Source organism: Rhinatrema bivittatum, chromosome 1 (assembly GCF_901001135.1).
Source record: "Rhinatrema bivittatum chromosome 1, aRhiBiv1.1, whole genome shotgun sequence".
Lineage (NCBI taxonomy): Eukaryota > Metazoa > Chordata > Amphibia > Gymnophiona > Rhinatrematidae > Rhinatrema > Rhinatrema bivittatum.
In genome coordinates, this window is record NC_042615.1 from 384,304,324 (window position 1) to 384,331,522 (window position 27,199).

The window sequence follows — 27,199 nt, forward strand, 5'->3', positions numbered from 1 at the left end:
ACTTCATGTGTTAAAAAAGGGTCAGAGTAAATCAAATGATTGCCAGCAATGTGAAGTGAAAATGAAGCAATTAAATGAGGTTTAATGGTTTAAGAGGCAATTAAGCCAAAGGGGTATTTTCAAAAAATGGAATACAGACCCCAATGAAGAAAAATAAGGAAGGATGTGTAAGCACTGGCAAGTTAAATATAAAACAGTAATAAGGCAGGCCAAGAGAGAATTTGACAAGCTTGCCATAGAGGTAAAATAAATAGTAAAACATTTTCAAATTATATTCAAAGGAAAATAGCTTATGAGGGAGGTCAGTTGGACCACTAGATGACCAAGCAATTAAAGTGGTTCTTAAGGGAGAATAAGGAAATAACAGAAAAATTATAAATGAATTCCTTGCCTTGGTCTTTACTGAGTATGACATTGGGGACATTACCACACCAGAAACATTTTTTTGGTGATTGACTCTGAGAAACTAAAGCAAATCACTGTGAAACTGGAATTATAGACTAACATTACTGGGGCTGCATGGTTTTCACTCCTGAGTTCTGAAAGAGCTCAAACATACTAGTAAATATCCTTAAGTTTTTAGGAATAGCAAAATAGTGTGTGAAGGGGAAGCAAATATGTAAGTGGGGTAGAATTGACTCAGGGAAGTTTATGGAGGTTCTTGAAAGGAATATGGGGGGAGTGTTGGAAAATGATGATGAGAATGATGTACTTTAAGTAAGGGCTGGTATGAGCTGATGACTAATTATTTGAAGGAAGAAAGGGTGGAAAAAAGAATTTCTTCTAGGCAAGATGTTTCCCCTTGGTATATGGTTGAATTAGCTGATGCTGAAGATGGTGGCAAAGGTATCGCAGGTTAGAGGACAAAGATCTCTGGAGGAGCTAATAGATTATTTAAAGGGATTGTTTTAGCGGGAGAGAATTATATTGGGGTGGTGAAAGTGGCTGATAATCCAAGAGCACTATTTGAGATTGTGAGATCTTTGGTTGGAAATCAAAGAAAAAATTATGATGTATCAGGGCATTCCAGATAGTGAAGATTTGTCAAAATGTTTTTGCAGAAAAAGTAGACAACTTAGTGGCTGGTGTGAATATGAAAGGGGATCTTCAAGAGAAGACAGGTGAGGTGCTAGGTGGGCAGGAACAAGAAGAAATGGTTTTGAAGAGTTTTGAATTGTTTTGCTGGAAGTGAAATCGTTGGTTGTGCAAATCAGGCTATCTTTATTTTTTTTGCTAGATCCTTGTCCTTCCTGGCTGATTAAGGGTTGTCCAGATAGTGTTATGATTGGGTTACAGGCACTGGTAAATTGGTACAAGAATTGTACCAGAGTTGTGTAAAATAGCAGTTATTTCACCAGTTTTAAAGGAAGATCTAGACTCTATACTGTTCTAGTTATAGACTAAAATCTAATTTACCTTTTATTTCTAAAGTAATGGAGAGAGCAGTAACTAAACAGATTTCTAATTTTTTTTGGAATCTACTGACTACCTGGATCCAGCACAAACTGAATTCAGACGGGGATGTAACATTGAATCTGTATTAGTGTCATTCCTGGATGACATTTTCCCAATACTGGATAGAGGGGAGAGTGCTTTGTTGGTATGTTTGGACTTGTGCAGTACTTTTGATTTGGTACAGCATACCTTATTGTTGAGATGTGAAGAACTAGGACAGAAGGGTTTGGTCTTGGGGTTAGAAAGTTTTTAGTTAGAAAGGAAACTGTTGGTCTCCTTTTCTTTTTCTTTTTTTTATATTAAGTTTCATAATAACAAAAGCAAAGATAACTTTGCTTAGAGATACAGCAAAAGCTTAAGACATAAAAAATATATTCCATTTGGTACAAATAATATAGGAAATAAATTTAACTTTCACATTTTCTTAGGAAATATTGTGGGAGAGAGAACACTAGAGTAATTAAGTGGAAAACAACATAATACAGGCAAGACTCTCTTGTCATACCATCTTTAATTCTGCACGAGAATATCTTTTAATCACGGGGTTACCTTCCTGGCATTTAAGAATTCCTTCAAATGCTCAGGATTATAAAAGACATAAACATTTCCAGAGTATTTTATTACACATCTTGCTGGATATCTCAAAAGAAATTCCGCCCCCAGTGTAGGAGCCTCTGGGCGCATTTTCAAGAAATCTTTCCTGCGTTAACTGAGTTACTCTGGATAGATCAGGAAATATACAGATAAGCCCTCCTAAATAGGTAACATTTATCACTTTGAAGTAATGCTTCATAATTATTGCTTTATCATACTCGGAATATGATGAGACAAATAAGACCGGTCTTTCCAGCACTTCAAAACCTGAACTTTCTAAATAATCAGACAAGTTCTCAAAGTCTCCTATATCCCCTATCGGGGATATCTGAATTTGGCTTTGCCTTTGTTTCAAAAACAAAATTTTCTTCGGCGTTGGCATCTGCTCTTCCGGGATCTTCAAAATTTCCTTTAAATATCTTTTAAATGTTATTAATGGTAGTTCACAGACTACCTTAGGAAAATTCAAGACCCTTAGATTTAATTGCCTTAAATAATTCTCCACAGTTTCAAGTCTACGCATTGAAACTGCTTGTTCTTTCATAGGCGCCACACTTAATTCAGATAGTTGTTTTAACTCAGTTTTCACTTGTGCTAAGTCTTTAGTTTGTTCTTCATTCTTTCTCTTGACCTGGTTTTCCAAAGAAGTTATTTTCAAGGAGTTTTCATCCGTTTCATGGGTATATTTGTTAACTGTTGGTCTCTTTTCAAGGGAAGTTATCAGAACAACATGAAATCAAATATGGTGTACCTCAGTGATCTTCTTTCATCAGTTCATTTTAACATCTTTTTGAGTTAGTGATTATTAGGGGTTTTGGCTTCATTCCGTATATTTATCCCGATGATCTGCAAATACTTGCCCCACTGGGTAAAGATCTAGAGGAAGGTTATAAGAATCTAGTGCAATGTATTAGCTCTGTTGAAAATTGGTTGAAAACAAATTGTTTGGTGTTAAATGCCTCTAAAACCAAGGTTTTATGTTTGGGATATTTGGAATTGGATAAACCATTACAATTAAAACATGTAGAAGTGATTCCAAAAAATGAATTAAGGTCACTTGGAGTGGTTTTAGATTCAAAAGCAAGTATGGAAAAACATTTTCTCAGTGATAGCAGGCTGAAGTAGCCATGCTGTCTGGGAGCGTCGCGACCAGATCCGTAGGCGGAGTTTCTCCTAGAGTACAAAGTTTTGAACTCTGCGCGGTGTGGTTCTCGCGCAATTGCCTGATTTACCTCAGTCTCTTTTTTTTTTTTTTCCCGCGAGCAGGACTGCACGCGGGGTTATTTCTCCTTCCTCGTCTCAAGATTTTTCTTCATTTTTCGATTTTTCTCTTGGCAGGATGGCTCCGAAGCCATCGGGATTTAAATACTGCCAATGTGGCAAAATTATGTCCATCACTGACGGACATAATTATTGCTACATTTGCTTGGGCCTGGAGCACGACACAGCCTCATGTAGCGACTGTGGTTGGATGTCGCCCCGGGCCTGAAGACAGCGCGCTGAGAAAATCGCGTGCCTCCAGTCGCCTCAAACTAAAGAAAAAGCCGGCTAGAAGATCGACATTGCTGGAGGGCAATTCGGCCAGGTCAGTACCACCACCAGGGCCGCGAAAGGATGTTGAGGCCTCGACTCCTTTGGCAGGAAAGTCTAATGCACCGTTCGGGTCACAGGGCTCTGTACCCGCTCGTTCCTGCTTCTTGACGCCGAAGCACTCAGAGCATGGGAGACAGATGGAGCAGCCATTCGGCGCACCGACGCCACAGCCAACTCACGATGCATCGGCGCAGGGTGCTTTCACACGATGCATCGATGCAGGGTGCATCGGATGTTGCTTTCGAAGAGCTGCTTCATTATCTGGGTCATCTCAACATGATATTCAAAAAAGGAAGCATGCTAGACATCACCACCATGGTAATGCAAAGCGTACAAAACATCAGGACCCACTACAGCTCCACCATTGACCTCTCCCCAAGATCCACCTCAACGTGAACACCATTCCAAACAAAAGGCTAAGAGAAAACATCTCCAAATGCCAGAATCTCCACGAACCGACTCTGATGTAGAAGTAGTCCACCTTTCTACTAATGATGCGTCAGAAGGGGAGAGTTCTCATTTGGATTGGTCTTCTTCTCAAAGAACTCATTCAATCCACCATCCGGAACCACACCTTCCTTCTCAGGACTTATCTCCGGGAGCGCTGCCCCCACCTGCAGAACTACTTCCTACGCCTTCACAACATACACTAGCATCAAAGGCGATATCACAAATTTCTCTTGCTTTGAATTCATTCTTCCATGATCTGGAAGCAGTTCATCCCCGGATTCCAGGTCCATTTTCTCCAACCTCTCCTCCACATCTTCCAACGGTCCCGTCACCAAAGCAAAGAGAGAAATTACTTCCAGTTCCGGCTCGACCAGATTCGCCACATTCACCATGGTCTTCATTGTCCCCTTCCTCATCTACAGGATTTCCGTCAGATCCCCCTGAGGGCCTTCCTGAACCATATTCTCCTCCTGAGGATTTATCCTACGGTAAATTCATAGAAAAAATAGAATCTTTCCTAAACATTGAAACAGGAAAGGTTCCCGACCCTCTGGCTGAGGTTCTAGGAATCTGAAAGATATTTGAAATGCCGCCAGAACCAACAGCTTTACCACCACATGCTGTGCTAGATGCGGTTCTACATAAAATGTGGGAAAAACCTTTTACTACCTCAGCGGCCTCAAGGAAGACGGACTTAAAATACAGGATGCGAAATTCCACAGTCTGAGTCCACACAATTACCCCATAACTCGGAAGTAGTGGAATCTGCACTACTACGTGCCAAAAGGTCACAACTTCATGCAAACTCACCACCAGGAAAAGATCATAAATCCATGGATGATTTCGGCCATAAGGTATATCATTCCTCCATGCTGGCCACAAAGATACAACCCCATCAATTTTACATAATACAATATCTCTTTGAATGTCTACAGAGATTACGTCCAGTATGTGTGGCTTCTGATAACTCCTTACCGCAACCAATCACAGACATGGAGGAGGGTATCAGATACTTACTCTGTTTGGTTTGAGTCATTTGAATCATCGGCTCGATCCTCAGCGACAGCAATAGCAGCATGTCGCATGGCATGGTTAAGAGCTAGTTCCATAAGGGACGATGTCCATGACAAGTTGGTGGATATTCCTTGTCTGGGAGACAATCTATTTGGTAACATTTGGTGAGACAGTTACCCTTCTAAAGGAGCAGAATACGGCAGTTCAATCTCTGACTTCATCAGACCCGCATCCTTCTTCTAAAAGATTTTATCCATCATACAGAAGAAGACCTTATGCAAGGGCGCCTTTCAGGCCGTATAATACTTATATATCTCAGTATTATCCCAATCAGCGTTACCAGCCACAATCTTAACCTTCACATGGACGACCTCGCCAACCATGTCCTCCAAAACCAACTCCAGCAACACCACCAAAACAAACGCAATCTTTGAGTTACCCAGAGCCACCTCCACCGCACTATATAGGGGGCCGCCTTCAGCATTTTTATGCCAGCTGGAAAGCGATTACTTCAGACCGCTGGGTGCTAAATATCATAAAAGAAGGTTACAGATTAAATTTGCTAACTCTTCCCACACTTCCTCAAATTTCCCCTCTCAAGAACACCATCAAAACATTCAACAGACCTATAGGAACAGTTAGTCACTCTACAGTTGCAGAACTCAAGTCGAGTAATCCCAACCTCATTAAAAAACCAAGGGTTTTACTTCCCATATTTTCATTCCAAAAAAATCGGGAGGTCTTCGACCAATCTTAGATTTGCAAAACCTCAACAAACACATTCAAAAAGAAAAATTAAAGATGACATCTCTCAAGAGCATTCTACCCCTTCTGCAACCCAACGACTGGCTATGCTCCATAGACCTGAAGGATGCTTATTCCTATATACCCATGCACCCTTCCTCCTGGCAGTACCTTTGTTTCCAAGTTCAGAACAATCATTACCAATTCAAAGTCCTACCCTTTCGCCTATCCTTAGCCCAGTGGGTGTTCACAAAATGCTTAGCGGTGGTGGCGGCACATCTCAGACAGCTCATGCTACAGATATTTCCCTATCTTGACGACTGGCTGTTGGTAGTTTCGGAGCCAACTACATTAAAGACTCATGCATTCCAAACAATCAATTGTCTTCAGAAGCTGGGCTTCATAATCAATTATGAAAAATCCCATCTACAACCAACTCAAGTTCTACAGTTCATTGGGGCGCTCATCAACCCGGTACATCAGAGGGCGTACCTACCACAGGACAGGATACAAATGCTGTCTTCTCTAGGTCAGAGTCTGTTCAATCAATTGCATGCATTGGCACGACAAATTCTTCAACTGTTGGGTCATATGGCAGCAGCCATCTATGTAGTCCCATATACAAGACTCCTCCACCGCCACCACGTGTAGCTGCTCTGCCCGCCCCAGCTATCATGGAGGAATTGACAGGATTTATCCGTCAAGCGGTGCTCCAAGCATTACAGGATCATCGACCATTGATGCCCTCGCCGACGTCGATGCCGGTACCAATACCGAAGCCATTGCCTGCACCGGTACCAAAGCATCCGTCAACGCCGATGCCTCTACCATCGCCAATGCCCGGACCAATGCCGGAACCAGTTCCGACAATATTGATGCCAGTGCCTGGGGCCCCAGGACAACCAAAATTAGCGTTGTTTCAACTTCTCATGAATAGATTCAACGCAATCGGTGCTCTACCACCGAAATCGATTCCAGCCAAACCACATGAAGTCCCTGGACGGACACCGTTTGATGATCCACAGCCAGGTCCTTCAGGGCTTTTTCGACCACCAAGGTCTTCTCCCACTTCTCCTTGTAGAGAAGACCCATATGATTCCTGGGGGGACAAACATACAGATACTTCCTCTGAGAGTTTTATGTCTGACCCTTCTCCTCCAGAAGGAAGGAAGAAATCCCCACTAGAGGACTTGTCCTTCACTAATTTTGTTAAGGACATGGCAGACACAATACCATTTAACTTGGTATCTGAAGAGGACACCAGACAACAAACTTTGGAAGTTTAACAGTTTGTGGACCCTCCAAAAGAGGTCCTGGCCATCACTGTCCATGAGGTACTGTTGCAGTTTACAGCATAGGCTCTGGGAACATCCATGCTCAGTTCCATCTATAAACAAGAGAGTGGACACCACTTATCTAGTCCAAAATTTTCCTGGATACCAAAAATCATGACTGCCACATCAATCAGTTGTTGTTGAGTCTGCACAGAAGAAATCTGAGAGAATAAGACCTCATTCCTCCACTCCTCCTGGGAAGGACCACAGATTCCTGGACTCCTTGGGCAGGAAAGTGTACCAGGGAGCCATGCTCTCAATGCAAGGATTGCGTCATATCAGCTATATATGACGCAATACCAGAGGAATCTTGGGAAACAAATGCAGGAACTTTTCAACTCCCTACCTCAGCAGTACCAAGAAGCAGCTCAAGCCATAATACACAAAGGACTTGAAGCTGGGAAGCACGAAGTCCGAGCCGCTTACGACAACTTTGAAACAGCTTCCAGAGTAGCGGCCTCAGGCATCAGTGCACGTCGCTGGGCATAGTTGAAGGCCTCTGACCTCAGGCCTGAGGTACAGGAAAAACTGGTTGATTTGCCATGAATAGGTGACGACCTCTTTGGGTCAAAGGTACAGGATGCTGTGGCCCAATTGAAAGAACCTACGGAAACCTTGCGCCAACTGTCGCCAGTTCCACAAGATTCTGCTGCACCATCATCTCGCTGTCCTCCAAGGAAAGAATCTCGAAAGCTTTTCTACAGCCAGAGGCGTTATTACCCTCCAGCATCAAGGGGCAGATCTTCTCATCTGCAGCAAAGATCTCAGCCCAGACAACCTAGAGCTGCTAGGCCTAACCTTCTCCGCAGATGGGACGGGCTGCAGGCTTTTGAGGCCACCACAAGAAGTCATCTCCACAATCCAAAACCGGATCTGCCAGTAGGAGGCAGAGTTTCCTCTTTTTACAACCATTGGGTACAGATAACAGACCAATGGGTACTCTCAATAATACCACAAGGTTACCAACTCAATTTTCTCTCAATTCCAAGAGATTCTCCTCCAAACCCTCTTTCACTAAGCGACAATCACATAATTCATCTATAAGCAGAATTATCCACCCTTCTGAGAGCCAGAGCCGTAGAGCCGGTGCCCCGGACTCGGCAGAGGATTCTACTCCCGTTATTTCCTCATTCCAAAGAAAACCGGAGGCCTAAGTCCCATCCTAGACCTCAGAAATCTCAACAAATTTCTGAAGAAAGAAAAGTTCAGGATAGTTTCTCTAGGCACCATGCTTCCACTTCTTCAAACAGGAGATTGGCTTTGTTCTCTGGATCTACAAGACACTTATGCTCACATTCCAATATTCCCTCCTCATCGCAAATATCTGCATTTCCTGGTGGGTAATCAGCATTTCCAGTACAGAGTACTACCATTCGGACTTGCCTCAGCTCCCAGAGTATTCACAAAATGCCTGGCAGTAATAGCAGCACACTTACACAAGGAAAGTGCCCATGTCTTCCCTTATCTAGACGACTGGCTCATCAGAAGTCAATCTCAACAAGGAGCTCTGGCTTCTCTCAGTTGAACAATTGCTCTACTTCACTCCATGGGCTTTCTCATCAATTATCAAAAAGTCCCATCTAATTCCATCTCACCTGCTTCAATTCATTGGAGCAGAATTGAACACCATCCTTTCAAAAGCTTTTCTACCCAAGGATCGGGCAGACACACTTTCCCTATTGGCAAACTCGCTACACTCGAAGAAACAAGCAACAGCTCATCAGTTTCTAACCTTACTAGGCCACATGGCCTCCACAGTTCGTCACTCCTATGGCAAGACTAGCCATGAGACTAGCCCAATGGACTTTAAAGTCACAATGGATCCATTCAACCACTGTACTCTCCAGTTCAAGTAACCCACCAGCTACATTTATCTCTACTCTGGGCGAACAAGGACAACTTGCGCAAGGGCCTACCCTTCCAACAACCAGTCCCACAGATAACTTTAACTTCAGATGCGTCCACCTTGGGTTGGGGAGCTCACATAGACAATCTCCAAACCTAGGGTACTTGGACAAAACTCGAAGCAACATTTCAAATCAATTTCCTGGAACTTCGAGCTATATTATGCGCTGCATGCGTTCAAAGACTGCCTTTCACACAAGACTGTTCTGATTCAAACGGACAACACAGTAGCCATGTGGTACCTGAACAAACAGGGAGCTACGGGCTCGTATCTCCTTTGTCAAGAAGCAGCACAGATTTTGGACTGGGCCCTGACACATTCCATGTTTCTCCGAGCCACTTATCTAGCGGACATCCACAACGTAGTTGCAGATCGCCTCAGTCGTCAGTTCCAACCACACGAGTGGTCCCTGGATCCCTTAGTAGCGACCAGGATATTTCAACATTGGGGCAACCAACAATAGATCTCTTTGCATCACGCCTGAATCACAAAGTGGACAAGTTCTGCGCTCTGCACAGACAAACACTAGCCAGGCAAGGACGCCTTTGCTTGCCCTTGGAACTCAGGCCTTCTATACCATATCCTTCAATACCGCTCATAACCAAAACTCTAGTGAAGCTACAACAGGACAAAGGGTCCATGATACTGATAGCCCCGTATTTGCCTCGACAAGTATGGTTTCCCATACTTCTAGACCTCTAGATCAGAGAACCAATTCGCCTGGGAGTAGCTCCCACTCTCATAACTCAGGATCAGGGTCAGTTGCGCCATCCCAACCTTCAGTCCCTATCCCTGACAGCGTGGCTGTTCAAAGCTTGATCTTACAACCACTCAATCTTTCATCCAATGTCTCTCAAGTGCTTATAGCTTCATGTAAACCTTCAACATGAAAGAATTATTCTTCGAAATGGAAAAGGTTTACTTTGTGGTGCACGCAAAAGAACATTGACCTTTCTCCTGGCCCACAACTTCTCTTCTAGACTATTTATGCCATCTTTCAGACTCTGGTCTCCAGACTTCATCTGTCAGAGTACACCTAAGTGCAATCTCAGCTTACCATAACAAGATGGGAGATGCACCAATATCCATACAACCTCTTGTCAGTAGATTTATGAGAGGTTTAACTCAACTTAAACTCCCAATTCAGCCACCAGTCACAGAATGGGACCTTAATCTGGTCTTAACAAGGTTCATGTGTTCTCCTTTTGAACCCATGACTTCCTGTGATCCTAAATTTCGCACATGAAAGACCATCTTCCTTATAGCCATTACATTAGCTAGAAGGGTTAGTGAGTTACAAGCACTTGTCACGTACTCACCCTATACAAAATTCTTACATGACAGAGTGGTTCTCCAGACACATCCAAAATTCCTCCCCAAAGTAGTTACAGAATTCCACTTGAACCAATCCATTGTTTTGCCCCCCATTCTTTCCAAGGCCTTATTCTCACCAAGGAGAACGGGCCTTACATACCTTGGACTGTAAGCGTGCGCTAGCATATTATTTAGATCGCACTGCAGTCCACAGGAAATCCACTCAACTCTTTGTATCTTTTGATCCAAACAGACCGGGTAAAGCACTGGGCAAACATACTCTCTCCAACTGGCTAGCAGATTGCATACAGTTTTGCTATGAAAAAGCAGGCCTTCCTCTCCAAGGGCGAGTAAAAGCACATTCAATAAGAGCAATGTCAACCTCAGTAGCACACTATCGTTCAGTGCCAATTCTTGACATATGTAAAGCAGCAACATGGAGTTCTCTTCACATCTTTGCAGCTCATTACTGTTTGGACAAAGAAGGACGACAAGATTCAGCCTACGGACAATCTGTCTTAACTTGTTTCCAGTATAACACCAACTCCTACTACATCCAACCTGCTGTGATCTTCGGCTGCCTCATTTTTACCAACAATACTGCAATGTTGCTTCACTACAAAATGACTCAGCCTATAGCTTCCTAATCACCCATATGTGAGGACTAGCATCCTGCTTGTCCTGGGATAAAGCAAAATTGCTTACCTTGTAATAGGTGTTATCCCAGGACAGCAGGATGTAGTCCTCACGAAACCCACCTGCCATCCCGCGGAGTTGGGTCCGATACGTTTTATTTTATTTTTGCTAAAGCTTATTGCTACATATGAGACTGAAGGGAGACCCCTGTGGTTGAGAATATCATGGCATGCTGGGCATGCTCAGTGGGCTCAGAGTGCCAGTCAAAAGTTTCTAGAAACTTTGACAGAGTTTTCCGCAATAGGGCTCCATCAATGACATCACCCATATGTGAGGACTACATCCTGCTGTCCTGGGATAACACCTATTACAAGGTAAGCAATTTTGCTTTTCCAAGCACCCTTTAATTTCCAGATTCCTGCGTGGCATTCTACATCTGAGACCACCGGTCACAAAGCCGCCGGTACCATGGAATCTCAATATCATACTGGAACAGCTAATGTTACCTCCTTTTGAACCTCTAGACGCCTGTCATGTCAAATACCTTACTTGGAAAACAGTTTTCTTGGTGGTGGTAACATCAGCACGGAGAGTAAGTGAATTACAAGCCTTGGTTCACTACTCCCCGTACTTAGAATTCTTTCATATCAAGGTCACCCTTCGACCTCATCCGGCCTTTCTCCCTAAGGTGGTATCTGCGTTTCATATCAGCCAGTCCATTACTCTTTCAATTTTCAAGCCAAAACTTCATCAGAACGACAGAGATAAGCTTCTGCACACCTTGGACTGTAAAAAGAGCATTGGCTTATTACAAACGGAGAACACATTCGGAATCCAGGCCATCTCATCTGTTCCTCTACTTTAACCCAAACTCTCCTAACCAACCTGTCCCCAAGAGGACTCTGGCTAGTTGGTTGTCCCAATGCATTAGCTTTTGCTTCAATAAGAGAAATCTGCCATTACATACGAGACCAAAAGCACACCAAATAAGTGCAACTGCAACGTCAGTCGCCCACTACAAAAACGTTTCGCTGATGGACATTTGCAAAGCGGCAACTTGGTCTTCTCTACACACTTTCACAGTGCACTACTGTTTACAATAGCAGAGCTCTTATGCAGCCATGGGTTCGGCAATCCTGTCAACCATGACACAAAAATAAGACTGTCTACTGTTCACAATTTAGGGGTGGCGTCATAACCTACAAACAAACACCTGGACATCACCTGGGAGCTTGGGACTCCCAGACAGCATGGCTAATTCAGCCTGCTATCGCTGGGAAAAAGCAAGTTTGCTTACCGTAAATGGTGTTTCCATAGATAGCAGGATGAATTAGCCATGCGATCCCTCCCTCCTCCCTAGACAGTCTGCAGACACACTAAATACACCTTTATTTTTCTATATACTTCTCGCTTTGTTACAAGAGACTGAGGTAAATCAGGCAATCGCACGGGAACCTCACCGCGCAGCCGCACAGAGTTCAAAATTCTGTACTCTAGGAGAAACTCCGCCTACTGATCCGGTCGTGATGCTCCCAGACAGCATGGCTAATTCATCCTGCTATCTATGGAAACACCATTTACGGTAAGCAAACTTGCTTATTTTGCAGGAGTGAAAAAGTATTACAGTTAAAATATTGAGATTTTTAGATCTGGCGGCATTGAAATCTGTAACAAATGCACAATACGTTCGCATATTGATTACTGTAATGCATTGTTTTTAGAACTGCCATCAAAATCTATGCAGAAATTGCAGGTGATTAGAATATGACAGTGAGGCTAGTAACGGGAAGCTCGAGGACTCCAGCAGGTCCATAAGAACATAAGAAATTGCCATGCTGGGTCAGACCAAGGGTCCATCAAGCCCAGCATCCTGTTTCCAACAGAGGCCAAATCAGGCCACAAGAACTTGGCAATTATCCAAACACTAAGAAGATCCTAAGCTACTGATGCAATTAATAGCAGTGGCTATTCCCTAAGTAAAGTTGATTAATAGCCATTAATGGACTTCTCCTCCAAGAACTTATCCAAACCTTTTTTGAACCCAGCTACACTAACTGCACTAACCACATCCTCTGGCAACAAATTCCAGAGCTTTATTGTGCGTTGAGTGAAAAGAATTTTCTCCGATTAGTCTTAAATGTGCTACGTGCTAACTTCATGGAATGCTCCCTAGTCCTTCTTCGAAAGTGTAAATAACTGAGTCACATCTAATCTTTCAAGACCTCTCATGATTTTAAAGACCTCTATCATATCACCCCTCAGCCGTCTCTTCTCCAAGCTGAACAGCCCTAACCTCTTCAGCCTTTCCTCATAGGGGAGCTGTTCCATCCCCTTTATCATTTTGGTTGCCCTTCTCTGTACCTTCTCCATAGCAACTATATCTTTTTTGAGATGCAGCGACCAGAATTGTACACAGTATTTAAGGTGTGGTCTCACCATGGAGCGGTACATATGCATTATGACATTTTCCGTTTTATTAACCATTCCCTTCCTAATAATTCTGTTTGTTTTTTTGACTGCTGCAGCAAACTGAGCGGACGATTTTAAAGTATTATCCACTATGATGCATAGCTCTTTTTTCTGGGTGGTAGCTCCTAATATGGAAACTAACATCGTGTAACTACAGCAAGGGTTATTTTTCCCTATATGCAACACCTTGCACTTGTCCACATTAAATTTCATCTGCCATTTGGATGCCCAATCTTCCAGTCTTGCAAGGTCCTCCTGTAATGTATCACAGTCTGCTTGTGATTTAACTATTCTGAATAATTTTGTATCATCCGCAAATTTGATAACCTCACTCGTCATATTCCTTTCCAGATCATTTATATATATATATATTGAAAAGCACCGGTCCAAGTACAGATCCCTGAGGCACTCCACTGTTTACCCTTTTCCACTGAGAAAATTGACCATTTAATCCTACTCTGTTTCCTGTCTTTTAACCAGTTTGTAATCCACGAAAGGACATCGCCTCCTATCCCATGACTACTTAGTTTTCGTAGAAGCCTCTCATGAGGGACTTTGTCAAACGCCTTCTGAAAATCCAAATACACTACATCTACCGGTTCACCTTTATCCCCATGTTTATTAACCCCTTCAAAAAAATGAAGCAGATTTGTTAAGCAAGACTTCCCTTGGGTTAAATCCGTGTTGACTGTGTTCCATTAAATCATGTCTTTCTAGATGCTCTATGATTTTGATCTTCAGAATAGTTTCCACTATTTTTCCCAACACTGAAGTTAGGCTCACCGGTCTATAGTTACCCGGATCACCCCTGGAACCTTTTTTAAATATTGGGGTTACATTGGCCACCCTCCAGTCTTCAGCTACAATGGATGATTTTAATGAAAGGTTGCAAATTTTAACTAATAGATCAGAAATTTCGTTTTTGAGTTCCTTCAGTACCCTAGAATGCATACCATCTGGTCCAGGTGATTTTGCTACTCTTTAGTTTGTCAATTTGGCCTACTACATCTTCCAGGTTCACAGTGATTTCGTTCAGTTCGTCTGACTCATCACCCCTGAAAACCATCTCCAGAACTGGTATCTCCCCAATATCCTCATTAGTAAACACGGAAGCAAAGAATTCATTTAGTCTTTCTGCAATGGTCTTATCTTCCCTAAGAGCCCCTTTAACCCCTCTGTCATCTAATGGTCGAACCATAGTTTTAGCTTCATTGACTTCTGTTCACTGAGAGATCAATTTAAAATCTTGACAATAACTTTTAAAAGTTTATGAGGTATTGGGGCAAAACAGTTGGAAAATCGATTGCAATGGAATGATTCTAGCAAAAATTTGTGTTTGACAAACAGCTCCTGCAATTTCCTCAGTTAAGACCTTTCTCCATGTGCATCTATGTTCCAAAACTGTGGACAGACTGAAGCAAAGAATTCATGTAGTGTGTTTATGGCTTTGTCATCCCTAAGTGCCCTTTTTCCCCCTTGGTCATCTAATGGTTCAAGTGACTCCCTCGCAGGCTTTTTATTTCGAATGTATTTGAATAAGTTTGTGTATACTTCCACAGCAAGCTTTTTTTCAAATTCTCATTGCCTTATTTATCAAAGCTTTGCATCTAACTTGACAGTGCTAATGTTTCCTGTTTTGGGTTTTTTTTTCCCCTTGAAAAATGCTCTTTGGATATCCTCCAGTAGGTGGAGCACCCTAAGGAAATTGTGGCAGTCCTAGCTCATGGAATCCTATAGGAGGTACTGTTGATGTGGGAGAATCCCCTCAAGTGGCTTCCATCAATAAAAAAAAGTGGACATAACTGGGGCTTCTGAAAATTTTTCCTGCCACTCCCTCGGCAGGTGCTGAAGGAATGGAGTCCATATTTTGGCAAATGCCCCCTTCTTGCAGGTTCAGACAGTCTCCAGGTGCGGTGATCCAATGGTAATAGGGTACATGTTTCCGAAAGCCAATACTCCAGAGTTGGAGGGTCCTGTAGTATCCACTTTGCTAAGATGCATTTTCTCGCCATCCCCAAGCTTTAAGCATGGAGTTGTGGTTCGGCACCCCATTGGCGGTAACCGGACTCACACCTAGGATCGCCAGGCTAGCCCCCAGGGAGCGGTAGATCATCCAGAACGTTTGTTATATAAGTCCAAATATTGGTCCCGAATTCTCGGATCGGTGGACATTCCGTGAGTTAAGTAGTTGCCTTATCCTGGCATTTGGGACATTCTGAGTTAGAAATGATTCCCATTTGATATGCTTGAGCAGGCAATATGATGACCCGAAAGGGACTTCCATCTCTAGTACTCAGACCTCTGCACATCTCTATAGGTTTCACCAGGAAATACCTCTATTTATCCTTTATTATTCACTCTGTTCCTGTCATTTAGTTCTGGTTCCTCTTAGGGAGGGTGGGGGGTGGATGGGAAGGGGGGGGGGGAGGAAAGCATTGTGAAACTTGTTCATTTTCCTAGCATGTAGCAGATGGACTCAGGACCAATGGGTATAGTGTACTCCTGATAGCAGTTGGAGACGGATCAGATTTCAATCTGACGTCAGTCCTAGTACATATACCCCTGCAGGAAGTGCAGCTCTTCAGTATTTTCCGTCTCTATAGCAGTTCGGGACTCTCTGCACGCTAGCACAGCATTAGAATAATTTAGCAAAGAAAACCAAAACAAGAAGAAATCTTACCTCTACAGACAAGCCCCGCTCTCCTGCGGTGACACCCATTGGGTCCCTCCCCCAGTTGGGAATTCCCAAGGTAATTTCTGCGATCCCTCGGAGGTAAGCCTCGGTCTGGCGGCCGACCCTCAGCGGGGACCTAGCCTCCGACATCGGGTGAGGCTGAGAGGCAGCGGGTGCAACTTCGAGCGCGGGGGTGAAGGTATTTTCCCTCTCCCCCCGCAGCCGGAGACCGCCCGGAACGAGACTGGGAAGCGCCGAGACAAGATATGGTAGAAATCTATTTAAAAGTCTCTGGTCTTTGAAGCTCGAGGAGTCGCACAGGTCGCCAGCCGGGACCAGTGCCACCCGGTTGATCTGCCCTAGCAGGGCTAGACTCCGGTCAGATCCGAGGGTCCTCGCACGTGGAGACCCTCCAAGGTGGTTGCCATATTGTCTGTGTGGTCGCCGTCACCATTTTGAGCTGTTTGCTGCCCTGTCTGCCGCCCCGAGCCGTGCGCACAAATATCTTGTGCGCACGTCGCGCGCCCAAGTACCAGGCGCACAGGCGACGCGCATAGCCACGCGCTTACTGTTTCAGGTGCATAACTGAGATCTGTGCGCACAACAGCGCGCACATCTCCCTGAGTGCGTACCAATCCTACGCGCACAACTTCGACACACCGGAGCGCATAACTAAGCCACCCGGGCCCCGTATTTTACGTGCACCAGAAAAGAAGCTCAAGGCTCAGGGCCTTTGCCCAGCATGCAACATTAGAGCTGCACAGCATGATGAGGCCACGGCCCTGTATTCAGTGCGAGGAGGCCCTGGGGGATCCAGCCCATGGCCCTCCCCAGCCGGTACTGGGTTCCAGCTTCTCGAACAGTACGCCGGACCTAGCATCTCCCAGTGGGACCTTCCCTCAAACGGGGCTCCCCAGGGACACAGCGCCTCTTAATTTAGACCCAGCACCTATCTCCTGGGTTGCATACCTTCGTCCACATGCAAACGGGGCCTCCGATAATATGGCCACAACCTTCGCCAGAGGACCTCAACATCCTGGGACCCTCTATGCCCAGGGAAGTGATTCCACCACCCAGAAGCCCCACCTTCAGGGACACGGACAACTCAGATGAGGAATCAGAACCTCTGGAGGAAGGGGAACTCCCTCTGGGGACAGAGCCCCACCCGAACCATGAGGCGCTTCTTCACCAAGGACGAGTTTCCAGACCTGGTCACATACAGCTTGAAAGAAATCGCTATCCCGGGCACAAGTGCCTCGGGGGAACCTAAGACGAATCCCCTACTAGAAGGACTCAGTCAGACCTCCCATCATTTCCCACTATTACAAGCCATCCAGCAGCTAATTGACCTGGAATGGGATGCCCCGGAGACTACGTTCAAAGGGGGGCAGGCCCTGGCAGCCATGTACCCTCTGGACCCAGCTGCCAAAGATCTCCTGGCATGTCCAAAAGTGGATGCCATGGTCTGCACAGTCTCGAAGCGCACTACTATCCCAGTTGAGGGAGGAGCAGCAGCACTCAAGGATGCTCAAGACAGATGTCTGGAATCTATCCTCAAACAGTCTTTTTGACGTCTCCGCTAAGTCTCTACAGATCGCGGCCTGCTGTGCCGTGGTGACACGTACCTGCTTATCACAGACCAGGAACAACACTCCTGGGGAAGCCCTGGAATCAGCAGTATCATTCTTCATGGATGCCGCTTCTGATCTGGTGCGCACCGCAGCTAGAGGTGTGTCATCAGCTGTGGCCGCCAGAAGACAACTCTGGCTCCGAAGCTGGTCAGCCGACGCATCTTCCAAAATGAGACTCACAAGGATGCCATTCAATGGAACTCTCCTGTTCGAAAGCGAACTAGAGAAACTAGCAACAAATGGGGCGTATCCCCACTGCCGCGGCTACTGGAGCACAGGAATAAAAGAAACCAGCAACCCTTCCCCCGAACTTCCAGGGGCAGAGGATCACAACCCTTCAACCCATACAGAAGCACATACCAAACGGCTCGCCCCGCAGGCAGGAGCCAGTCTTTCGTAACAAGCACAACAAAAGGGGAGCCGGCTCGAGCCCAGGCCCCAGCCGCACCCCACAATGAAAATCAGCCGACCCATCCAAAGGAAGAAGCCATAGGGGGCAGACTAGCCCTTTTCTACCAAAGATGGGTCGCGATAACTTAGGACAAGTGGGTCCTAGCCATCATTCGAGAGGGATATTACCTGGATTTTCACCATCTCCCTCCGGAAAAGTTTGTGGAATACCACGACCCTTCCAAGAGGATAGCAGTGGAAGCTACACTGACCATATTGCTAGCCTTAGAGGCTATAACACTGGTGCCCGCACAACAAATAAATACTGGACATTATTCCATCTATTTTATCGTTCCCAAGAAAGAAGGAACGTTCCGGCCCATCCTGGACCTCAAGTCTGTCAACCGCCACCTGAAGATTCCTCGCTTCCGCATGGAAACCCTACGCTCTGTAATAAGGGCGATAAAACCAGGAGAGTTCCTTACATCCCTGGATCTGTCGGAAGCCTATCTACACATTCCGATCCAACGAGCATCAGCGTTTTCTATGCTTCACGATCCTGGACCGTCACTACCAGTTCCGGGCACTACCATTTGGATTAGCCACAGCACCCCGGACGTTCACCAAGATCATGGTGGTATTGGCAGCAACACTGAGGAAGGAAGGAATCCTCATACACCCTTATCTAGATGATTGGCTGATCAGGGCGAAATCCCCAGAAGAAAGTCACCAGGCGACCAACAGTGTCAAAACTCTACTGGAGAGCCTCTGGTGGGTGGTCAACACAAACGAGGTATCTGCAGCCCCCCCAATCTCTAGAATACTTGGGAGTCCAGTTCGACACCAAACACAAGGTCATCCTGACACAGACAAAGAGATCAAAACTGACAACCCAGTTGCGAACCCTGTTGAGCGAGCTTCGTCCCACGGCATGAGACTACCTCCAAGTCCTTGGCCTCATGGCATCCACACTGGAAGTAGTGCCCTGGGCAAGAGCTCACATGAGACCCCTGCAGCGTTCACTATGGAATCCGCTGTCCCAGTACTACACCGTACATCTTCAGCTCCCGGACAAAGTTCGGACCCAACTATGATGGTGGCTACAAGAAGGCCATCTGAGCCAGGGAGTGAGACTATCCTCAGCAACCTGGATCCTGCTCACCACGGACACCAGCCTACGAGGATGGGGAGCACACTGCCAAGAGCTAACCGCCCAGGGGCAATGGAACCAAGGAGTCAGGATGGAACATCATTCGCCTAGAAGCCTGGGCAGTCAGATTAGCCTGCCTATGGTTCGGCCACAGACTCTGAGACAAATCAGTCAGTGTAATGTCGGACAACGCCACAACAGTGGCCTACATCAACCATCAGGGAGGAACCAGAAGCCAACAGGTGTCTCTGGAAATAGAGCCCCTAATGTCATGGGTGGAAGCGAACCTTCAAGAGATCTCAGCTGTCCATATCGCAGGGAAGGACAATGTCGCTGCGGATTACCTCAGAGAAAGTCTAGACCCAGGAGAATGGAGACTGTTGACCACAGCATTCCAATTGATAGTAAACCATTGGGGAACACCAATCATGGACCTCCTGGCAAACCGGTCCAACGCCCAAGTGTCCAGCTTCTTCAGCCGCAGGCGGGAACCTCAGTCCCAGGGAATCGATGCCCTGGTACAGACCTGGCCACAGGAAACTCTATTATATGCCTTCCCACCGTGGCCCCTATTGGACGCAATCATCCACAGGATAGAACACCACAAGGGACCAGTACTTCTAGTTGCCCCGGACTGGCCAAGAAGACCGTGGTACGCAGACATGTGAAGGCTGCTGACAATGAGCCCTCTCCCGCTACCGCCACACGGAGACCTGCTCCAACAGGGACTGATCCTCCACGAGGATCCAGCTCGATTCTCTCTTACGGCCTGGCTATTGAGAGGACTCGCCTGAGGAAGAGCGGATACTCGGGGGCAGTAATTGGCACCCCACTCCGAGCACACAAGTTCTCCACATTCCTAACATACATAAGGATTTGGAGAGTATTCTAAGCCTGGTGTGAGGACCGCGACATCGTTCCACGCTCAATCAAAATTCCTGCAGAACGGATTACAGAAGGGATTGTCTCTCAACTCCATCAAGGTACAGGTGGCCGCATTGTCATGCTACGGGACCAAGAGTGAGAGCGGCAGTCTAGCCTCTCACCCATATGTCTTCCGCTTTCTGAAAGGAATCAAGCAGATCCGACCACCTCTAAAGTGGCTGGTGCCTCTTTGGAAACTCAACCTCGTCCTAGGTTTCTTAGCAGGAGCCTCCTTCAGACCTCTTCGCGGCCTGTCTCTCTGACTATTAACATTGAAGACAGCCTTCCTGGTGGCAGTTTGTTCAGCACGTCTTATCTCTGAGCTACAAGCACTGTCCTGCTGTCCTGCAGACTCACCCCGGGAACTATCTAATTATACATGGTCCCGTCTTTCCTCCCCAAAGTGGTTTCTCACTTTCATCTCAACCAAACCATCTCGCTACCATCGCCAGATGAGCATAAGAATTCGGAAGAGTCTCGCAGTCTGCGCCACCTCAACGTCGGCAGACTCTGTCTGATACCTGGAAAGATCGGAATCCGTACGAAAGACTGACCACCTATTTGTCCTTCACAGCGGGAAGAAGCAAGGGGAAGCGGCCTTGCGAGCAACCATAGCTCGCTGGATCAAAGTCATCAAGACGGCCTAAGTAGATACAGGTAAGCCACCGCTTTTACAAGTCAAGGCCTAATCCACTAGAGCCCAGGCAGTGTCTTGGGCGGAAACCAAGATGCTGTCACCCGCCGAGATCTGTCAGGCGGAGACATGGTCCTCCATCCACACTTTATCCAGGTTTTACTGCCTGGATGTTCAGGCTCGAGAGGATACAGCATTTGCAAGGACAATACTAAGTGGGCCACGGACAGCCTCCCACCTAGTTCTGGAGTAGCTTTTATACATCCCATTGGTCCTGAGTCCATCTGCTACACGCTAGGAAATGGAGAAATTACTTACCTGATAATTTCGTTTTCCTTAGTGTAGACAGATGGACTCAGCATCTCACCCACGGCTGCCGTTATTCATTGAATTCTCGAGTGACATCCTCGAGAGCGAGTGATTCACGGGTAAGCCATGCTTCCTCCAACTAGGACACCCATCCTACTGGGTGTCTATGTTTCTCGGTTGAGGGCACTGGTGATCTCCAGCTATAGCCAATTCAACCAGTTCAAATTAATCAAGTCCTATACCACGCTTCCACGCAGGATCCCTCTCCACTCTCTTTTTCCACTGAGCTGTAAGCATTGTGGTGTGAGTGAGCTCACTTTGGCTTTTTTTTTTTTTTTTAGCTTTTTGGAAAACGTTTTACTTGAATTTCTCGCTTTTTTATTTGTGGTATTCGATGCCAGTTCCTTCTTGGTGCTTCCCCATAGTGTTCCTAGTCAGGGTTCTCGACACTTTTGGTAAATTTCCTTTTGCAGTTAATTCCCCTGTGGTCCCGGTGCTTTGGTGTCCATCTGCCATCGATGCCTGCTGCCATAGATTTTGATTTTGCAGCCCTTTTATTTTGTCCCATCATGGCCACATCTAGTTTTCGGTGATGCCCCCAGTGCCTGAGGACTATGTCCATTATGGAACCCTATGAAATGTGCTATGCCTAGCGGCATTGCATGACGTCCGGGTTTGCCACTTATGCACACAGATGACCCCGAAGGGACATTATCTTCAGCTTAATAAGATGGAGCAGCTCTTTGGGCTGAAGAAGACCGAGCCATTGGCATTGGCATCGATGGACCTTGGAGCCACACTGATGGACAGCGTGCCATCGATATCGATGGGACCATCAGTTCTGTCTGTGCCATTGGCAGATAGGGGTGCAGGAGACAGACCACAGTCAATCTCCTCCAGGCAGAGGACGTTGGGTTCCTCATCATTAGCCTTGGTACCAGGGAAGGACAGGGCCGAGCACTAAGGGAAGCTGAAGAAGAATCGGCACTGGTCCTCATTGATGCATAGTGCCAACCATGGTTATGCACCAGCTCATGTCACGATGACCCAGAAGTAGCCCTGCAGCAAGGAGCGCCAGTCCTCCATCGGTGCCGGGGGTCCATGATGTCTCCACCAGTCCTGATGCCATTCACCAATCCACCTTGCTGGTCCAAAGAGGATCTGGCCACCCCTCTTCCTCCCAGTCAGTGTTGGCATCAGCAACGTTTGAGGAAGAGCTGGAGTGGCTAGCCCAGCTGGAGGTGGAGCGGGTACTGGAGGACATCGGTACTGTGGCACTGATGTCACCAAAGCCGGTACACTCTGTCCTGGAACTGCTGCTGGAGAAGCTCAGTTTCGTTTATTGGTGCATTACCGACCCAGCTGGCATCAGTTCCAGGGACAGCATCAGTGCCCGGCGGAGCACAGATGCCTCCCCCTACCAATACAGTGGTCACTGCCAGTTCCGAGGAGGAGGAAGCTCCACCTAGGCTGGCAGAGAAACTGAGGCCTGTAGCACCAGTCCAGGGCCCCATCCCCTTTTGCTTACAGTGAGGTCTGTGGGGATAATTCCTCGGAGTTCTCCGATAGCTCTGAGAGTCTCTCCTCAGACCCTTCTTCTCCAGAACAAAGGAAGTCTAACCCTGAGGACTAAACCTTTACAGGGTTTGTGAGGGCGATGGTAGAAGCCATCCCATTCCAGTTACTGACAGAGGACGATGCCAGGCACAAAATGCTTGAGATCCTCCAGTTCGTGAAGTCTCCAAAGCAGATCATGGCGGTCTCGGTACATGAGACCCTTAAGGAGTTGCTGCTGAGGATATGGGAGCACCCTTTCACAGTGCCTCCCATTAACAAGAAGGCTGATGGGGTTTACCTCATCCAGAAGGCTGCCGGATTTGATAAATGTCAGTTTCCTCACCAGTCTGTGGTGATAGAATCCGATCTCAAGAGAGCCAAGATTTCTCAGACCCATTCCTTGGCAACCTCGGGGAAGGACCACAGAGTGATGGATGCTCTTGGGAGGAAAGTGTTTCAGGGAGCAATGCTCATTGCCGCATTGCTTCCTATCAACTCAACATGAGCCAGTATTCACGAGATATCTGGAAGTAGGTGCAGGCAGTGGCCGAGCAGCTGCTTCAACTGCAGGACACCCTCATGAAGTCAGAGCGACCTATGATGATTTTGAGTCTGCATCGAGGGCCGCAGAATGGGAATGGCTGCGGGCCTCTGATCTCTGACCAGAGGTACAGGAGCGATCTGCCGTGTACTGGGGAGAATCTCTTTGGCGAAAGGGTGAGGGATGCGGTGGCCCAGCTCCGGGACCATCATGAAACTCTCCAACAACTCTGCCAGCAATCTATACCCGCCCTCCTATTCTAGGAATCTGGTGATAACTGGACAGGAAGTCTTTCTTTCACCAGAGGAAGTACTATCCTCTGCCCCCCTCACTCCCGTAAATACCATCAGGGCTCCAACAGTTGTCCCAGGCAGCAGGGAGCACCCGAGCCCCAGCTGATGCCTCAGTCAACTCCAGGGACAGGGTTTTGACTGGGAAGTAGGGAGCATAGGCCATTCGCCCATACCCATAACTTCTTTGCCGAACCAGTGGCTCAGAATAACCTCAGACCAGTGGGTTCTCTCCATTGTACGTCAAGGGTACAAATTGAATCTATTGGGTGTCTCGCCAAACTGCCCTCCAAGCCCATTTTAGGGGCTCATAGCGCAACAGGAGGTACTGCTAGTGGAGCTCTCCTCCCTTTTAACAGCCAGATTGGTCGAGCCTGACCACCAGTGCAGAAGGCAGGATTCTAGTCCAGGTATTTCCTGATTCCATAGTAACATAGTGACATAGTAATGACAGCAGAAAAAGACCAAATGGTCCATCTAGTCTGCCCAGCAAGCTTTCCAAAGTAGTAACTGCCGCTCCGTGCAGGTTACCCCGTGTTCCAAAGAAAACAGGATGACACCATCCCATCCTAAAGGTAAGGGCCTTGAACAAGTTTCTAAAAAAAGAAAAGTTCAAGATGGTTTCCATGGGCAACTTGATTTCCCTTCTGCAAAGTGGGGACTGGCTATACTCCCTTGATCTGAAGGACATGTACACCCATGTCAGGATCTTCCCAGGTCACAGGAAGTAACTCAGATTCATGGTGGGGAAACAGCACTTCCAGTACAGAGTGTTGTCATTTGGGCTAGCATCCGCCCCACGTGTCTTCACAAAATGCCTAGCTGTGATGGTGGCGCACCTTTGCAGGCTGGAAGTGCATGTCTTCCCTTATCTGGATGATTGGGTGGTCAGGAGCACATCTCTGGCGGGGCTATTTGGTGCATGAGATTGACCATCAAGGTATTGGAGTCATTAGGGTTCGTAATCAACTACCCAAAGTCCCATCTCAGTCTATCACCTCAGTTGGACTTTATAGGAGCCCTGCTAGACACAGCTCAGGCGAATGCCTTCCTGCCTTGTTCATGGGCTGCCACCCTGGCATCCATTGCGGCAGAGATCCAGGGGAACCAGCAAGTGTCAGTATGGCACATGTTGAGGTTGTTGGGCCACATAGGCGCAACCATCCATGTCACTCCCTTGGCACATTTACACATGCACAGAGCTCAATGCTCCCTGAGGTCGCAGTGGTGCCAGGCCTCGCAGAGCCTCCAGGCTTGCATCCCAGTCACCCCATCTCTCTGGGACTCTTTGCCCTGTTGGTGGGTACTCTCCAATCTGGAACAGGGGATCTCTTTCCAGAGTCCTCCCACATAAATTGTCCTAATCTCGGATGCATGCACGCTGGGCCGGGGAGCTCATGTAGAGGGGCTCCACACTCAGGGTCTCTACTTTGCTCAGGAAAGCTGTTGCCAGATCAACTTCTTGGAGCTCCAGGTGATCAGGTATGCATTATGGGCTTTCTGAGATTGGCTGTCCAATAAAATTGTCGTGATCCAAACCGATAACTAGATATCAATGTGGTATGTCAACAAGCAGGGGTGGTATGGGATCATAACTCCTGTGTCAGGATGGGATGGTGCTCAGGGCCATGTACCTGGCAGGATGGAGAACATAGTAGTGGACAGATTGAGTTGTATATTCAGACCCCACAAATGGTCCGTGGACCAGCGGGTAGCAAATCGGATATTCTGCCTCTGGGGGAGCCTGGACATATATCTGTTAGCATCTCCTTGCAACAGGAAGGTGCCTCTGTTCTGCTCCCTGTACAGCTCAGACAACAAACCAGCCTCAGATGCCCTTTCTCGTCACTGGGGCAACGATTTTCTCTACGCATATCCTCTGATTCCCTTAGTGGTGAAGACTCTCTTGAACCTTCATGAGGACAAGGGGTCTATGATCCTCATAGCCTCTTATTGGCCAAGAGAGGGCTGGTTTCCATTCCTACGACAGTTGTCCATCCAGAGATTGATAGGTCTAGGGCAGGGGTGGGCAATTCCAGTCCTCGAGGGCCACAAACCTGTCGAGGTTTTAGGATATCCTAATGAATATGCATGACATAGATTTGCATACAACTGAGGCAGAGTGCATGCAAATCTCTCATATGCATATTCATTAGGGATATCCTGAAAACCAGACTGGTTTGTGGCCCTCGAGGACCGGAAGTGCCCACCCCTGGTCTAGGGACTTCCCCCAGATCACATCACGCAGGATCAAGGCAGGTTGTGACATCCCAACCTTCAGGCCCTGTCAACTCTTAGCCTGGATAATGAGAGGTTAATTCAGCAGCCACTCCACCTCTGAGGATGTGTCTCGAGTCCTGGTGGCTTCCAGAAAGCCTTCCACTAGAAAGTCCCATGGACTGAAGTGGAGGAGATTTTCCGTGTGGTGTGAGCAGAAGGCCCTAAATCTGTTCTCCTGCCTCACACAAAAACTGCTTACTTCTACACTTATCGGAAGCTAGCTTAAAAATCAACTGTAATAGAGTTCATCTCAGGACAGTTGGCAAATACTACCATGGTGTAGATGGTACGCCCTTTGTACAGCCTATAGTTGTACCGGATGGTAAGCCCTTCTTTGTACAGCCTATAGTTGTACCGGATGGTACACCCTTTGTACAGCCTATAGTTGTACTGGATGGCATGCCCATCTTTGTACAGCCTACAGTTGGACCGGATGGTATACACCCCAGAGTTCTGAAGGAACTAAAAAATGAAATTTCAGACCTATTAGTAAAAATTTGTAACTTATCATTAAAATCGTCCATTGTACCTGAAGACTGGAGGATAGCAAATGTAACCCCAATATTTAAAAAGGGCTCCAGGGGCAATCCGGGAAACTACAAATCGGTTAGCCTGACTTCAGTGCCAGGAAAAATCGTGGAAAATGTTCTAAACATCAAAATCACAGAACATATAGAAAGACATGGTTTAATGGAACTAAGTCAGCATGGCTTTACCCAGGGCAAGTCTTTCCTCACAAATCTGCTTCACTTTTTTGAAGGAGTTAATAAACGTGGATAAAGGTGAACCGGTAGATATGGTATACTTGGATTTTCAGAAGGCGTTTTGACAAAGTTCCTCATGAGAGGCTTCTAGGAAAAGTAAAAAGTCATGGGATAGGTGGTGATGTCCTTTCATGGATTGCAAACTGGCTAAAAGACAGGAAACAGAGAGTAGGATTAAATGGACAATTTTCTCAGTGGAAGGGAGTGGACAGTGGAGTGCCTCAGGGATCTGTATTGGGACCCTTACTTTTCAATATATTTATAAATGATCTGGAAAGAAATACGAGTGAGATAATCAAATTTGCAGATGACACAAAATTGTTCAGAGTAGTTAAATCACAAACAGATTGTGATAAATTGCAGGAAGACCTTGTGAGACGGGAAAATTGGGCATCCAAATGGCAGATGAAATTTAATATGAATAAGTGCAAGGTGATGCATATAGGGAAAAATAACCCATACTATAATTACACAATGTTGGGTTCCATATTAGGTGCTACAACCCAAGAAAGAGATCTAGGTGTCATAGTGGATAACACATTGAAA

General features: G+C 46.4%; 1 protein-coding gene across 2 annotated transcripts in view; it reads left to right on the top strand.

Annotated features, from left to right (window-relative positions):
• Positions 1-27,199, top strand: part of KCMF1 (potassium channel modulatory factor 1) — a 401,452-nt gene that overhangs the window by 305,867 nt on the left and 68,386 nt on the right. The window lies entirely within an intron of this gene.